The 18,546-nt window shown below is 38.1% G+C and overlaps 1 long non-coding RNA gene across 1 annotated transcript in view; it reads left to right on the forward strand.

Moving 5' to 3' along the window:
• Positions 1-3,252, forward strand: part of LOC115835943 — a 94,743-nt gene extending 91,491 nt beyond the window's left edge. The window contains exons 2-3 of the long non-coding RNA XR_004030917.1: positions 2,088-2,232; positions 3,076-3,252. This is a non-coding gene — a long non-coding RNA (uncharacterized LOC115835943). The remainder of the gene's footprint in view (positions 1-2,087; positions 2,233-3,075) is intronic.
• Positions 3,253-18,546: the final 15,294 nt, after the last annotated feature.

The following is an 18,546-nucleotide window of genomic DNA, read 5'->3' on the forward strand; positions in this document are numbered from 1 at the left end:
CCCCTCACCAAGCTCGAGTGTCCCAGGTCAACTTCAGACTGCTGTGCTGGCAGTGAGAATTTCAAGCCAGTGGATCTTAGCCTGCTGGACTCTGTGGGGGTGGGATCCGCTGAGCAAGACCACTTGGCTCCCTGCCTTCAGCTCCCTTTCCAGGGGAGTGAACAGTTCTGTCTCACGTTCCAGGTGCCACTGGGGTATGAAAAAAAAAAAAAAAACTCCTGCAGCTAGCTCAGTGTCTGCCCAAATGGCTGCCTGGTTTTGTGCTTGAAACCCGGGTCCCTTGTGGCAGACCAGAGGCAATCTCCTGGTCTGCGGGTTGGAAAGACTGTGGAAAAGCATAGTATCTGGGCCAAAGTGCACCATTCCTCATGGCACAGTCCCTCAGGGCTTCCCTTGGCTAGGGGAGGGAGTTCCCCAACCCAATGTGCTTCCTGGGTGAGGTGATGCCCCACCCTGCTTCGGCTCACCCACCATGGGCTGCACCCACTGTCTAACCAGTCCCAATGAGATTAACTGGGTACCTCAGTTGGAAATGCAGAAATCACCTACCTTTTGCATTAATCTCGCTGGGAGCTGTAGACTGGAGCTGTTCCTATTCAGCCATCTTGCCTGCAATCTGGGATTTATATTTTTAGACAGTCAATCCATGATACATTACCTTGTACTTTTGTGGAAAGGATGTTATCATTGTCCCTGATTTAGGGGAAAATGCTAAGAAAATGTGATTTTCAAAACCTTGCCATGATTCCATCAGTAATGGAGTTTGGACTGGTACTGGGAACATCCAGGTATTGACTTGAGACCACATGCTTGTATGATGTCAGTTCTCTTCAACAGAAGTGTTTTTAAGCTTTCCAAAATTTCCATAAAAACAAAAATGGATGGTAGGTTTTTTTGTTTTTGAAGAAAATTTTAGCTGTCTTTACATAATAGCTAAGAGCTGAAAAATAAAGCAAGGTTAAAATCTGAAGCAAGAGTACTTGTCTTAGGTTTTGTTGTATAAATTGAGTGAAATAGAAAACAAAAATAGTCATGCTAGGTGGTGCACACCTACATAGAAGGCTGAGGCAGGAGGATTACTTGAGCCTAGGAGTCTGAAGCCAGCTGGGGCAGTATAGCAAGAGTCCATCTCTAAAAATAACTTTAAAATTTTTGGAAAGAATAAAATAAGCATAAATGGGGAGAAATTAATTAAAAGGAGACACTAAAAAATATGTCACTGCTCCCACATCTTCTCTGCACTCCCCCAAGGCGCATTTTTTTTGCTTCTTTTCACATTTCCTATGGAATCCAGCCTTAACAATGGAAACTGGAAAAAGCAGCTAGACACCATGGAGGAAAAAAAAGAACAAAGAAATACATTAAGGAACTAAAGAAAGGAAGGAGTGGGGGGAAGGAGGGGTGGGGGGAAGGAGGGGGGGAAGGAGAGGGGAAGGGGGGAGGGAGTGGGGGGGGAGGAAAGGGGGAAGGAAGAAAGGAAAATATAGAAGAAAATCTGGATGTAGAATATAAGTGGACTAACTTCCAGAGGTCAGGGCCACATGGGCTGAAAACATTTTTAGAACCTGATTTTACAGGAATTCTGCACATATCTAGAAGGGCTTTTGCCAGAAAACTGTTAAGCTTAACTAACATTCTATTGTGAATGTTTTGTGATATAAGGTAATTTTAGTCCTATATTCAAGGTCAAGAAATGTTTCTTTTTAAAATATAACGGCATGAATCCTCCTTTGTCAAGCTCATTAACAGAAAATGATGTCTTTATAATTTGTCAGTGGATTTCCAATCAATTATCATCTAATACAAAAATAATCCCAGGAGGTAAGATTAAGTATTGTTTAAATCATGGAACCAAGACCTATAGTCAGACGTGACCTCAATAATGCAAATGCGTTTGTGAATAGCTGGGAAGACAAATTCATTTATAACAACAGACGGTGTCAGGAGAAGATTAAAATATATATGCACCACATAGATGAAATAATTGTAATCAGGACAGCAGAATTACCACAATTGGAGAATTTCACTGAATAGCTGAATTTCATATATAACACAATCAAATTTTATGCCTCATTCCCTCTCACCAGTGTTCATTTCCTGGATGTTCTGGAATTTAAACTATGGTTAATTGAAGACTAAAATATTCGGAAAACTATGACAGGAACAATTTGCTATGGACAGTTTCCACCTGTACTCTCAAGACTTAGAAGCCATATAGATAGAATGCAATAGGTGAGATGAATCATATTTCACTAAATGTTTGCCACAAAATTAGAGTTTTTACTTAGGAGCATATAAAGGAAGGAGCTATAAAATACTAAGGTTAAAGCATTTGTTGAAAGAAGGTGATATAAATAGATACAAATTTCAGTGTTCGCTGGTAGAAAAGATTTCAAGCAATTTCAAAGTTGTAATCCTTGCATGTGTTATTTTCTTATAAAGGGAATTTGCCTGTTCAACTGCACTTTAAAAACCAGTCATTCTTTTCATCATGCTATATTAGAAAATTTTCCAGGAAAATGTCTTAAATGTATTAAAGTTAGAACTACTTTTTTTTTTATTAAACAACTATCCATACCTGGACATTTACAGATTGATTCTCAATTTTCATATATAGACAAGTAATTTGAAAACACTGGATACCACAACCTGTACATTTCCCCACTGACCTCTGTGTCCCCATCCCTTTACACTGTAGTTCTGCATTGCTGCCAGGAGACATCATAACCATTTTTACAATATAAATACATTGGAAGGAAGAGATTCCTGTAGAACATTAACAGAAAATGATATCTTTATTAATATGTCTTTGCTATATATATCTTTGTAACAATGTAATATATCTTTGTAACAGTGATACCTTTGTTAATTCCTACTACTTAATATTAAGTTAATGTCATAGGACACTTAATTTCCCCAGGCAGTGTCATATGTTTGACCAAAAGGGATGAAAATATCAAATGTCAGACCTGGAAGTAACCTTGGGCTATCCAGGGGAATAACCTCATCATGCAAATAAAGAGCCACAGTGGTCCACTGACTACTTCTCACAGCTGACGAGTGAATATTCTCCAGGATCCCATCATTCTCGGCCCATCTCGCCCATCTCAAGTCATTTTTGCCTTCTCTCAACGTGCAGTCAGAAGACTAGAAGTGGAGGGGTGAGCAGTAGATAGAGCAGTTTATAAGACGATGTTAAGAGCATGATGAAAAGACATTAGAGGAAGCAGTAAAAAAGAATATGCGACACTTACAGCAGGTAAGTGTGCTTGCCCCATCAAGCCACGCACAGCTGTCCCTCCTCTAAGGTTAGGACCTGGCTATGTTTGTCTTATGTTCTTTCTACCTCCGTGGCCTCTCTGGTGATTTAAAGGCACATTCTCTCTCCATCTCTGTCTGTTTCTCTATGAGATTATTTTCACTTTGACTATTGCCCTCATTTATTTACCCCCAGCATAATGACAACAATTGAGAGCTAAAAATCCCTTGTTTTCAATCTATAAAAAAAAAAAAAAAGCAGTTAAATTTAAGGATGGGTCAAGAAGAGAGATGATATCACAGGTATTTTTTAAATTAGCATTTTAGGTATTTTAACCAATCACCTTTCCTTTAACTGTAGTTTCAGCTAAGGAAGTTAATGAAACAGTTAGATGGGTATTTCCTGATTTATTTATTTTTCCTTTTTGTTGTTTTTTTTTTTTTTTTTTTTTTTTTTTTTAGGAATTGATGGTGTCTTGGAATATCTGCTTCAGGACGATAATGAAACTAATGATTTAGCACAGTAGAAGAAGCCATGGAAGGAACTTTCACATTTGGCGAGGCAAGTACAATTTAGGGCTTTTTGAAACTGCATTTGAAAACTCTTGAAAACTTGCTTAGTGGTTTTGTGATTCATGATATATATCAAATATTGAAAAGCTGTCAGTGAACAGGATGAGAAGTTCTCTTTTAAATACAGCCAGAGGCACTATAAAAACTAGCAATTCTAAACTTACTGCAAAATAGAAATTACCCAAAAGAACTGTCATTCTAGAGTGCTTACATGCTTCTCTTATCAGTCAGCCAGGATTAATGGTAAGCTCAAAAGTCTTCATATTGTTTTGCCCATCCGTCCACCTGTCTGTCTGTCCATCTACCCAATGGCTATTGTGTGCAGGATTTCATGCTAAGGAATATGTGAAAAGTATTCTAGGCACCCTACAGCAACAGCTTGCTCACACGCTTCCTCTGTCTTCAGATAAGTCCTAAGTCCTTGATGGCTTTTTAATAAAATACGCTACAGAGAACATAAGGACGAAACATGTTCCTGGCAAAGCAGAGTGAAATATGTGTAAGTTATTAAATTAAGGCTCAACTACGTCTGAATTTTTAGTGCTATATGTTTTAAATTGTTTTAAGTGAAAACGCACTAATAGATTTCCTTTATAAAAAGTTCAAATATTCCAGACAAAGTAAAAATATCCTTTCTAAGCAGGGTGTCTGACATGTGTCCTTCCAGACTGAAACATATACATATTCTTGGTTTTTTAATCAATAGACTCACATCATATGTGTTGTGCTACATCCAGCTTTTTGCACTTAATATGTCTGGGAGATATTTCCTTTATTGTTACAGTTGTCCCCAAAATCTGTCTGTGGTTGCTAGGGAATGTACCTTTATCTTTGGTTTTAACAGTCGTATTCATGTGTCAGGCAGAAATAGAAGGTATGATAATATAGATCTTGCCTAATAGTGAACATCGTAAAACAACTGTGCAGGGATTGCCAGTGTTTGGTGGTTTTCTTTCTAAATTTTTGCTCACTTCTATTAAAGGCTTGAAGCGTTAACAGACAAAACTCTGAATATAGTTGGCCTGCACTGGAAGGTTAAAAGTGCAGTTCTCCTAATAGAGTTCTTATGATCACTAAGGAAAACACCATCTGAACTTTACAGCGACCAACAAATCAGGTTAGGACAGGCAATTCAGACACTCTAGCCATGAATTCTAAGGTGGATGATAGAGGCTATACCATAATCTTTCTCTCTCTGGGATAGAATGACTTTCATGGCTAATTAGTTCTGTGGCCGAGAAGGTCAATTTCCTGGATGTTAGAGCAAGCACATTTGTAAAAGAGAAACCATTTTAAACCCAGCAATAGTGAGTGCAAAGTTATTTCAATACCTTTTCTCCTCTTTGCAGATGATTAATCCTATTTCTGTTTCACCAACTTATTTTATGTTGAAATCTTAATTATTTTCTAATAAGTGACTGGGAATGGAGGAAGCTAGCTGGCCCATTTCCTCTGTTAGGTTTTTTTTTCCCTTCTTTGCACACTGGTGAAAAGACGTTGATGCATAACTTCTAGAGATGCCATGCTTACTTATGTCATTATAAACAGCTTATTCTAACTGGGACCCCACAACCACAAGGAAAAACATACAATTTTAGTTACAAAGAAGACTGAACCCATTTTAACTTCTGTATCAAATGCTCTGAGTAGGTTGGCTTTGATAGTCGTGTTCAGTCCTGGGTAGAATGTGGTCTCATTATACAACTTCACCACCAAATCCTAGTTCTCGATGTTATCCAAAGCTGCCTTCTTCCTCAAAGACCTCAGTCCGCTCCCAGAGCCCGGGGGAGCGTAAACAAATCCCTGTCTCTCAGGGTTACATGAAAAGCCGAGTCATCATCCAACACAATAAAATAAGCTGGTGAAGGAAAGAACCAATCAAATCTCTTTGATTCTGAGACTTAGGGAAAGCACTTAGGAAACCTCATAGTCTGCCCATCAGAGGGGAAAAAATGCTCCAATTAAATAAATGGGAAGAGTACTCATTTTAAGCACTCTAAAATGTTAAGATTTAAAAAATACAGTGCTTAACATTCTGTAGAGCTACAACAAAGAATATGCTAACCTTGGTATTTACACACCAAGCTTCTGCCAAGCCATTTTATAATGTACCTTAGAAAATGTTCATGCCTTCTCACAAAAAGACACCCCCTCCCTCCCCTGCTGTTGGCCTGCATGTTCCCAGGCATGTGAATTGCATCCTATTGAAGTCCAGTGATGCTGGTAGCTTGAAGGGAAAGCTCTTGCCAATAATATTGTTGCTCCCGATGCTCAGAACTGTTGCTGCTGAATGGCTTATTTTCTATCTTGATATTTTCTCTATGTGACACTGGCTGAATAGGCCACTTTTTCGTCAAGCTAGTTTCATGTGTGTTGTCTGTGTTCTGGAAAATGGAATTAACTACCACTTTCTAGTTCCATTTCCACGATCTTTACCTAAACAAAAGAACACCCTCTCGTTAATAAAACATTATGCCTTTGCATTCCATTAAAACCTATTATTGGGAGTTTAAACTATCGATTCTGAATATATATATATATATATATATATATATATATATATATATATTCTACTTTTTGTGTGGCTGCAGAAATACTTTGCTATTACTCTAATTATATGCAGGAGTTAGAATCCTTCCAGCTAGTTAAGTTTGGAAGGATTCTAGTTATGCTGTCTACTGTATTCTTCTTTGTAGCATAACTAGAGTACTGTCCACTGGAATGAAATAATAGAAGCAGAAACTCAGATTTAAAAAGAAAGGAAAGAAAGGTTTTTAATAAAAGTTTACTTACTTAGAGATGGGGTCTTGCTCTGTCACCCAGGCTGTAGTGCAGTGGCAGGATCATAGCTCACTGCAGCCTCAAACTCCTGGGCTTAAGTAATCCTCCCACCTCAGCCTCCCAAGTAGTTAGGACTGCAAGTACATGACACTATGTCTGGATAACTTAAAAAATTTTTTTGTTTAGAGATGGGGGATCTTGCTGTGTTGCCCAAGTTGGTCTCAAACTCCTGGCCTCAAGCCATCCTTCCTCCTTGGCCTCCTGAGTAGTTAGGATTACAGGGATGAACCACTGTGCCTGGCTGGAAAGATTTTAAGAGTAGCTTAGAACAGCACTAAAAAATGCAATTATTAGAATTTAAAACTTCAGAGTTAAAACAGAGATCTAAGAGACTGTCTAGGTGACCCCTTTATTTTACACATTAAGAGAAATTATAGAGACATTTAAAAAAAACTCTCTTAAATCCCATAACTGGGTTAGTACTAGCGGGGACCAAACCTGCTACTTGATTCAGTCAGACATCTTCCAAATTTACATGTTCAATATGGGAGGCAAAATTTTAAAACTCAGCTGTGGGACAAATAATACTGCCTTCAATTTTTAATTTTTAAATCTATGGAAAATGTGTCCTAAATATATAATTGTAATATTAAGAATAGCTCTCAAAGTTCTATTTATGTCGATTACATAAATGATACACTCTAAAAACCATTTATGAATATGCATTACCATTATTCGTGGTGTCTCAGATCTCTGATGAGTATGGTTGTGTGGATATCTGTGTAAGTACACAAATACCTTTGAGAGAGAATGGAGAAAATGGATTCAGGTACAATCAGAATCTCCCAAACTATCTATTTCTGGCATCCACTTTGTCAAGAATAGCTTTTTGAAGTTTAGTGGTGTTTGCTGTCTTTCTCTAGTTGGTTATTATATATTCAACGGCAATTTAAATGGGAAGTAGGGATGTAGGGCAGGTTAATTTATGTGTTGCAATTCATCTTCCTACCTATCAATCTGGTTGTGTTTAGGGGAACAATAAACAGTACCTCTTTGTCCTCCCAGTTTCTGTACAAAATGAGAAATGAAATAGAAGAGCTAGGAAAGGAAAAGCAGCTGGTACAGCTCTATGTCCATGGAAGGAAACAAGGAGTTGGGGAAGAACATTGCCACTTTTCTTACACATATCGACCTCCTGCTGTGGTCCAGGCACTATGCAAGGGACAGAAGATACAACAATCCTTGCCTTTTAAGAGCTCAAAGGAAAGCGGATGAATTAGATTTACAATAAATACTTATAGTACTATGCATTAAGTGCTGTAATAGAGATATGCAAAAAATCTAGGACCATAAGCTCTAGAACGTTGAACTGTGTCTGGCAATCACAATGTGTGCCCTGGGAAATGGGCAGTGTTCTTTGAGATGTTCAGCTTTATGTTTGTTTTCAAAAGGCTAGACATTTTCTGATGCTGGGAGAGGGTATCATCTATGTTTGTTTCATTTTGGAAATGTGTATCTATGTTCTTGCTTGCAAAGAAAGTATTTTTATAAGTAAAAATATTTATAAATGTTAATAAATATCTTCTATAGGTTAAGAATTTCCCATGTTTGCATTTTTATTATTTTTTACCTTCTTTCTTATGAAAGAGAATGAATGAGTTCAAACCGATTTCTCAGTAGCAATAAGGAAAGAATAACCTCAATTCAGTATTCTGAACAAGAATTCCAATTAGTTTAACAATTGAATCAACCAATTCCTTTAAGATTTTCATTTGCTCATTGGCATTGAAACTAAACATTAGTTTTGACATTCCTTAAATATACCCTACTCCTACTATACTATATACCATATTTTTTCACATGTTCTTTATATTACTATAAGCATGCCAGAGCTCAAAATTAATATTTTTAGTATTCTATTCAGCATTGTGGTGCCTGGCATGTTGTATGTGCCCAGCATATTTTGAAAATAACCTAGAGTTTAATTCACCAGAAAGCGCCATTTGAATCAGCAACCTGTACCATACTTGAAGTGAGAAGGAGAACTTCCTCTGGGATCCTGGACTCAAAAATTTTTTTAACACCAAGTTGCCCTTTCCCAGTGTGGTCTAGGAAATAAAGGGGAAAGTGACCTATTTGATGGACTTTCAGACAGTTCCTTCTGAGGATCCTGTGGTTATGAGTGTCCCAGACCCTGAGTGGTTGGCACAGCGTCAGTATTGCCAGTGTGTGAAGTACTGACTTGAGGCTATGCAGATACATTTGCCTACTAGGTTGGTTTGAGAAAAGCGATTTAACCTTGTATGTAGTTAAAATACCATGTATTTCTAACTTAATAGCTTTGTGCTACTGTAATTTTTGTAGTACTTGTATTTTCAGCTACATAAATAAATTGGCTGTGATGGGCTATCCTAGGAACCTAACTACCAATTATAATAGTGTTTCCGTGGAAATATGGATTTTTGAGTTTTAAACGATAGCCTGATAAATGAACTTTTAGAACATAATCCTTCTGTAGGTTAAGAATTTCCCATGTTTGCATTTTTATTATTTCTTTTTACCTTCTTTCCGATTATCTCTTTCCAATGCTGAGGTCTAATGGTGATCGAGTGTGATTATAAACACACAATCTAGCTGCCCTTCTTTTGAGGTAGCAGATACTAAAATAGCATGATATAATATAATGGGAAATGGAGATAATATTTACACATTTCCTACTTTTCAGCAGTGGCAGAAAAATAATTGAGGTGATATTTGTGAATACTGGGAAGAAATGTGCTATATTGAAATCTGAATGTCATTATTCTCCCATACACCGTATGAGGAAGAAAAATGTAAACATCATTACTGTTCTTCTCACTCCTTTCATTTGAGACTGAGTGACCTTTCAGAGCCCTTTATTCTGAACAAATCTAATTGGGCATTTCTCAAATACCTATGGATGGTAGCTTCTATAATCCCATTGCTTTCATGCGTGAAATGTGTACAGTATCACTAACCAACCCCCAATACAATTTTTATTTGTAAATTTAACAAGATAGGGAAAAAATCAGTTTCAACCCCGGGGGAAAATAACTATCAAAGGCAAGCAAGATGCATTCCTGGACAAGAAGCTTGTAAAAGCAGAAGGTCTGCTGTTTAAGAAATGTTTTGCCACATGAAGAGGCTGGCTAGGTGGTGGGAGGGGATACTTAGAGATCTACTGACCTTCTCCCTCAATAAGCTCTTGACATAGATGACCATACCCAGGGAGTATGAGCAAATGTGGGGTATATTTAGCATGTTCTGCAAACACGGGTTATTTAACCTTTTCCATCTGCCTTGTTCTTTCTCTCCAACTAGAAGCAATGGCAAAGCTCTGGCGAAGGCTAGCAAGGAGAAAAATAAAAGCTGAAAGTTCTAATCAAAACTCTAATCAGAAAGATGACAACTAGTGAAGATTATTAAATTTTCTTTGCTCCCTTGATGAATTTAATAAAGAACTAATCAAAGATCATTAGAAGGCTTTTGTGCCTGGCTTGCATTGTAGCTGGATTGCAATCTGAATTTGTGTTTTAGTGGGCTTCCAGGGGTTGGGTTGGGCATGTAAATATATTAAAAACTATAGAAGGTTAGACAGTTTTTAGTATTTTTAGTTAATGTAAAAGCCCATGAAAATGTATTAGCTATTTATTGTGCTCATCTACTCTGCCAACTAAAAATATAGGATTTTGATTTTGATCTTTAGTAATTAGAATTTAAAAATTTGTATCAGTGTCTAGCTCAAAAATTTTCTAATGATCTTTGATTAGTTCTTTTCTTAAATTAACAGGAAAATAAAAAATGGTATCATTTAATTTCTAGAGCATAAAAATATGTAAATAACTCTGTCACTACCAGAGCCACTAGAAATTTATAGAAAATTATGGTAATATCTGAAGAGGTTTCTTATCCTCCCTCCCCAATTCTAACATTTACTTAACGTTCCTTGTTTTCAAATGATCTCCCCATAGCCTTCCAACTTCAAGTACTACATTTTAAATACTGCATTTATAGTGTCTCAAACTATGCATTTTCATTTCCTGATTTATGACCCATGTATCCCATCCATTTCCAGTGCTCAGTTTTTCAAGCCTCATTGTCTGGTTGGTCTAATGCAGTCTCCTCCTCACTCTCCCCAAGCACAGATTCCCAATAACTTAGGATTTCTGTCAAGGGGTATTACATTCTCCCATCTCAAAAAGCCTCCCAGCCCTCTGAATTTATGACATTTGGTTTTGATTTGTTTTAGCTGCAATATACCTCTGTGATCATAAACTAATTGGCTCTTGTTAACATAAAAACTTAAAACTTGCTTTGGTTTTTTTTTTAAGTATTGGTTATATACTTAATAAAGCAGTTCTTAGGTTCTCACCTATCTTTTTCTGCCAGAATAGAAAAAATTATTCTGGAATTACCAGAATAAAGGCAACAAAAGAAATAGTAGGCCCTTTTATCAGATTCCACAGATAAAGTTTAATTAGTCTTGTGCTATCTATTTATCACAAAATTAGGTATTTAAAGGCAGTAACTCAACTCTGAATACATATTACAGGAAATCTATTTCTGTAGTAGTTTCTACATTTCTTTTTTATGAGTTAAAACATTTCGTGACTATTTAAAGTATATAGAAGAATTTTTTAAAATGTGCAGAGATGGGTAGTGTAAAACTCTACACATATTAAATGAGTCAGACCCTTTCACTAAGTACTGGTAGAGGCAATCAACAATGTGACTCTGAATCATAGCCCTCTTCTGCTGGACAAAGGAAAAGTAGCTCGGAGCTCTGAGACTAGACTCTGAGCTATTCACATTCAATGCTGAATTAAATGTCAAATTTCCAGACAACCTTGGAAAAGAATGCTTTAATTTAAAAAACTTTTAGCTAACTCTCAGCACGATTCTGCTTACAAGGGCCAAATATTAAGACAGTTAACTCAATCCTAAGCCAAAAGAACAAAGCTGGAGGCATCACGCTACCTGACTTCAAACTATACTACAAGGTTACAGTAACCAAAACAGCATGGTACTGGTACCAAAGCAGAGATATAGATCAATGGAACAGAACAGAGCCCTCAGAAATAACGCCGCATATCTACAACTATCTGATCTTTGACAAACCTGACAAAAACAAGCAATGGGGAAAGGATTCCCTATTTAATAAATGGTGCTGGGAAAACTGGCTAGCCATATGTAGAAAGCTGAAACTGGATCCCTTCCTTATACCTTATACAAAAATTAATTCAAGATGGATTAAAGACTTACATGTTAGACCTAAAACCATAAAAACCCTAGAAGAAAACCTAGGCAATACCATTCAGGACATAGGCATGGGCAAGGACTTCATGTCTAAAACACCAAAAGCAATGGCAACAAAAGCCAAAATTGACAAATGGGATCTAATTAAACTAAAGAGCTTCTGCACAGCAAAAGAAACTACCAACAGAGTGAACACACAACGTACAAAATGGGAGAAAATTTTCACAACCTACTCATCTGATAAAGGGCTAATATCCAGAATCTACAATGAACTCAAACAAATTTACAATGAAAAAACAACCCCATCAAAAAGTGGGTGAAGGACATGAACAGACACTTCTCAAAAGAAGACACTTATGCAGCCAAAAAACACATGAAAAAATGCTCATCACTGGCCATCAGAGAAATGCAAATCAAAACCACAATGAGATACCATCTCACACCAGTTAGAATGGCCATCATTAAAAAGTCAGGAAACAACAGGTGCTGGAGAGGATGTGGAGAAATAGGAACACTTTTACACTGTTGGTGGGACTGTAAACTAGTTCAACCATTGTGGAAGTCAGTGTGGCGATTCCTCAGGGATCTAGAACTAGAAATACCATTTGACCCAGCCATCCCATTACTGGCTATATACCCAAAGGACTATAAATCATGCTGCTATAAAGACACATGCACACGTATGTTTATTGCAGCACTATTCACAATAGCAAAGACTTGGAACCAACCCAAATGTCCAACAATGATAGACTGGATTAAGAAAATGTGGCACATATACATCATGGAATACTACGCAGCCATAAAAAATGATGAGTTCATGTCTTTTGTAGGGACATGGATGAAACTGGAAATCATCATTCTCAGTAAACTATCGCAAGGACAAAAAAAAACAAACACTGCATGTTCTCACTCATAGGTGGGAATTGAACATTGAGAACACACGGACACAGGAAGGGGAACATCACACTCCAGGGACTGTTGTGGGGTGGGGGGAGGGAGGAGGGATAGCGTTAGGAGGTATACCTAATGCTAAATGATGAGTTAATTGGTGCAGCACACCAACATGGCACATAGATACATATGTAACAAACCTGCACATGGTGCACATGTACCCTAAAACTTAAAGTATAATAATAAAATAAAAAATAAATAAGTAAAGACAGTTAACTATTAGGTAGAAGTGACTTGAAATTAAGTCTATAGGAACTTCAGTTCTGTAATGATATCTGTCTTCAGCACGGTCCTGAAGACGTTTGTCTAAAACTGTTCATGTTTCTGATGAAGATGCTGCTCATCTTCTCTTAATTAACATTCCTGGTGCCCTTTGATCTTGGAGATTTAAATTTCTCTTTGACCTGAAAGACTTCTTTCAGGCAGTGCAGGCAGGCTGGAAACGAATTCTGTCAGCTCTTATTCTTCAGCAAATGTCTTTATTTAACTCTTGTTTACGGAGGCTCTTTCTGCTGGATATAAAACTGAGATGACAGTTTTCTTTTTATTTCAGTACTTTAAAAAAGTCATTTCATTGTCTTCTGGACTCCATTGTTTCTGATGAGAAGCAAGTGATCATTCTTATTTTTGTCCCATTGTATATAAAGTACTTTTTTTTTCTCTTTGGCTGCTTTTAAGATTTTTTTATCTTTCGTTTTCAGCAGTTTAGCTCTAACGTGCCTAGGTGCAGATTTCCTTATATGTGTCCCGTGTGGGTTCATTGAAATTCTTGTATGTGTAAGTCAGTGTTTCTCTTCAAATGTAGGGAGTTTGGGGCCATGATTTCTTTCAATTTTTTTGCCTCAAATTATTTTCTTCTACTAGGACTCAATTACCTGTGTGCTAGGCTGCTTGATATTATCTCCTAGAAACTCTGCTTTTCTTCTCTTTCCAGATTCAGGCATGTCTATTGGTTTGTATCTAAGTTCATTGACTCTCTGTGTTAAGTCTGATCTGTTGTTAAGCTCATTTTTTATTTCAGTTACTATACTTTTCATTTCTAGAATGTTCATAGAGTTGTATTTGTAGTTTCCATTTATCTGCCGCTTTCCATTTGATTACTCATTAAGATCATATTTTTGAGTCTTTTAATGTGATTTTTATTCGTATGTCTAGTGATTAAATAGTGAACACTGTGGACAACACGCTGTAGATAGTCTAGATTCTGTAGTCTTCCTCTAAAAATGGCTGATTCATATTTCCGATGGCAGTTCATTTAATGGCTTAGTAACTTGTGGAGACTTAGTGTTTTGCGTTGCTAGTATAGATCTGTGGACAGTCCAAGGTGTTTTCAAGCCCTTCTAACCTTTCAGTGGTCACTTTCCAAACTGTGTCTCCTATATAAATCTTGTTGGGGTTTGGTCTTAGGCTTTGTTAGGGTGAGTCTAGAGTTGGTCTTTCTCAAGGGGCATATTCCTTATTCCTAATATGTGCACTTTGTGGTGTCTCAGCTGGATGTCAGGAGTTTTAACAAGAGGTTAATAAATCTCTCCACTCTGGCAGGGCCAGAACTCTGACATCTCTGCCACTGCTTTTCCCCAAGCACTGCTCAACCTCTAGAATCTTGATTCCACTTTCAACTGCATAGCATCTGACATCTAGTAAAGCTCAGGTTGCCTCACACCGCACATGTACAATCCAACTCTCAGCCACTGATTTGCAGGAGATCCCTGCTGGATTCTGGGGTCCTCTCTCTCTACATAGCTCCCTCCATTCAGGCTCCACAGTTTCCACTTGTTTCAGTTACCCTGAACCCCGATGTCTGCCTCCCCAGCTCAACAGGACTACCATGCTCTGCTCAGACTCCAGGTCTCTGTACCATGGTCAGGAAATTGTCTCCAGGCACAGAGCTAAGGCAATCATGTAGCTTACCTCATGCACTTCCCTTCTCTCAAGGATCACAGCCTTACATTGCTTGTTATCCACTGCCTGAAATCGGATGCTTCACATATTCTGTCCAGTTTTAGAGTAGTTTTGGGCTAATACAGTATCAGTCATCCCATTATGGTTAGAGATGGAAGTTCAGGAGTCAATAGCTTGATTTCAACCCTACCTGAAATCACATTTCTACATTGGAAAGAACATAGGAACCACAGCACTTTCCATTAAATGTCATAAAATAGGTCCCAGCCAGTTGCAAAAACTCAAAAGTTCATGTGGCTTAAAATAATGTAGACTATGCCTAGCAAAATGCCCGATATGCCCGACAGAAGCATGTACTTTTATAAATTATTAAGTCATTTGCTGGATACAGCAGAAAGAAAGGAGGAAGAACTCACTCCTTAGAGTTATGACTTATCTACCAATTAACTCTATGATCTTGGGCCTACAACTATATTTAACATGTCTTTGGGATTACTGGAGTAACTTCATTGAACACTAAGAAAACCTAGTTGGAAGTTTATATTTGTAATTTGCTTTGATTATATCCTCTGAAAGATACTTTCCAAAATGAGACATCATTGTTGTGGTTTTCTTCCAGAATTAAACAGGTTTCCAAGTTGGCAACTGGGATGACAACTTGGGAGGGCTTCTTCCAATTTCAGAAAGAGCTTTATTCCCATAACTATTAAATTCATGTAGAAAGAAAAGAACCAGCAACAGAAGAAAAATGTGGGTAGCAAATAGCAGTTTGGGAGTGTCAAGGAGGTGGGAGAAGGACTTTTAGTTAAGACAACGATACAAATAAAGTACATATGTACATAATGTCATGTGAGTGATTAAACTGTCCTTTCTCCAGAGAGCAATAGTAAGGTTTCCAGGGGCCAAAACAGTATACTCATGCAATCTAATTATACCTTTGGGCAAAACATCAAAGATGCAATGAGTGAGAGCTAAGGAGGCTACAACCCAGCTGAAATGCCATTATTTAATGAAAGACCAACAGATGCAACAAGAACACTTACCACCATGGTCTAGTGTTCCCTCTTAGTGCAGTCTTAAGCCTAATTCCTCTTCTGCTTGGCCTTTGACCTGGTCTCTCCAGTTGACTTTTCCACAAGTCTTCACTGACAGGCTGAGTAGAAATGGGATGCAAGAAAAACAACAGGTCCCAGATCACTTTCTTCCTCTTTCTCTGTTCCTCTTTCAGTTATGAATTCTGTTTTGCTTTGGAGAAGAAAAATGCGATCCCCTTGGATATTTTTTCTGAGCTATCGCCAATTTATCCTGTTCCCCCTACCCACCCCTGCCAGTATTTTATACTTTACTGTTCAAAAACTTGAGATGTCTTGAGTACTGAGAAGTCTGAAGGAGTTTGTATTGGGAGCCTGGCCTCTGCTATTTCTGCCGGATAAGCTATTCCTTCATGCTTGAAGGTGAGTGCACATGATGGGCTTGCCCAGGGAATTTCTGGCACTGGGCCTGCAAGGCTGTTTTAGATTAACGCAGTTGGGATTTGGGGTAGTCGTGCCTAGAAATATTCTGCAAAGATATTTTGCATCAAAATGACAATATTAACATGAATCAACTCAATGAAGTCTTTGGGTACTGCAAAAATGTTGAATGTTGCATAATCACTTTCTGTTGATCTTTTTCTTATTACTATTATATGTGAATATACATGAGGATTCCTGCCTTCATTGCCACAATTTAATGGGACAAACTGCAGGCACACAGTCCTTCCTCACTTTCTGTGCCCATTTCTCTGACATACATCATTGAAGTCTGTTGTTTAAGCAGTGAAAAAAACATGTAATGTTTCATATAAGGATTATCCATAAAACCCCAGAGTCCTTAACTCTTCTGTTCTTCTGAGGCCATCCTTTTCTTTAACAGCCATCCCCTAAATTGTGGGAAGTCTAACGTGTTCGATTTTCCAGCAGATTCTAGAGTTGAGACTTGGTTCTTCCCATTTTTCTCTTGCTCCTGACTTTTTCAATTTCTTCCCTCCATCTGCCTACTGCCTTTCCAGGCTGCCCCAGCCCATTCTAGTTTGCTTTGCTTCAAAATATGGACTCACCACCCTTTTCTTCATGACAATGCTCTTGTGATTAGCAGTGTGTTATTGTATTTTGTTTTATATGAGCAATGTAGAGGAATGATAGCACAAAACAGGGACTGACTTAAAATTGAATGCTGGTCACACTATTGCTAAAGTTTTCTGAAGTCTTCCCCTCCAGGAGTCCTTACTGGTGGCACTCTTAACTGCGTATTTCTGGGGCCTGCTATCTGGACTCTAAGAAAGATTTTTGTTTTCAATGTCTCTGTCATGGTCTGACCTTCCTCAGCCCTGCAGAGTGGTGGGTGGAACCCACTCCAAAATTCCTGTGACTTGATGGTGCAGAGAAACTTGGCTCTCTTTCAGGCTGACCCTCTCCTGCTCAGACTCTCCTGGGGTCCACCCCCACACTCAGAAAAGCCCACTGGATGCTTTCCCAACAAAAGAGCAGTTTGCTCTTTAAGAGGAATTCTGCCACCCTCTTAGAGCAACCAGCTAAAATGACTATCGGCTTATAATTTTTAGTTATAACCACAGTTTCTCTAAGTTTGTAAAATGTTTTAAATAAAGCTATTTGACAGAAGTTTTAATAAGGTGATAGACAAAAATGGGGGGTCCTGTTGTCAAGAGTGGTGATTCTGGATGAGGCAGGAAAAGTTATGGATAGAAGAAAAAGTTTGTGATTTACTGTTTCTTCCAGTGGCCTCAGCAGTGTGTGGAAGAGAATAGGTTAGACAGGCAGCAATAATTATCTAACTTGCAGCCTCTCGAAACCCGGAAAATAAGGCAAGGTCTGGTGGCTCATACGTGTAACCCAGTCCTTTGGGAGGCAAAGGCAGGAAGATCTCTTGGGGCCAGGAGTTCCAGACAAGGCTGGGTAACATCAAGAGATCCTCCTCTACCAAAAATAAGAAATTGGCCAGGATAGTGGTGCATGCCTGTAGTCCCGACCACCTCAGAGGCTGAGGTGGGAGGATCACCTGAGCCTGGGAGATTGAGTCGTGATTGCACTATTGCACTCCAGCCTGGACGACACAGCAAGACCCCATTTCAAAAAAAAAAAAAAAAACCTAGAAAAGAAAGCTATTCTAAACTGAAGTAACCAAGGAGCAGAGCCATAATCCACAGAGACAGACACAGGTTCAACAGAGGCTATGGAAAAGGAATTCCAAGCAACTTCTCATATCCCAGGAATGCAGCTGAGGCCTGGGGAGTCAAAAGGCTGCTCTCAGAGGCAAGCACATTCCAGGTGTCACCTTAGGATTCCACTCAGGACCATGATGGCCCTGGGAGGGAGGGGAATGGGCTTTGCAGACTGAGACTTGACTGCATGACATCTACATCTTCAATGTTGTTCTATGCTGTTTAATTGGTGTAGTAAATGGAACTTCCAATATTACAATATTCTAATATTCTAAGTTCCATTATTTTGCCAATTAAAAAAACTGTGTGTTAAGAGTGCTTTTGTATTTCAGGGTTTCCTGAGGACACTGAGAAAGGGAAATATATCATATGGCAATATTCCATAAAATAAATTACCTGGAGATAGTATAAAAATTCACAAGGATACAGACACAAGCCATGTAATTTTTACAAATATATAAAGAATGTATGACTACTTTTAGATATAATCACCTAAATTTCAACATTGCCTTATTAAATATCTATTTGTGTTTGTATACATTGTATCATTTAAAAATAGATATGAAATAGTACTGAACAATAAA

The sequence above is a fragment of the Nomascus leucogenys genome, chromosome 1a (assembly GCF_006542625.1).
Source record: "Nomascus leucogenys isolate Asia chromosome 1a, Asia_NLE_v1, whole genome shotgun sequence".
Classification (NCBI taxonomy): Eukaryota; Metazoa; Chordata; class Mammalia; order Primates; family Hylobatidae; genus Nomascus; species Nomascus leucogenys.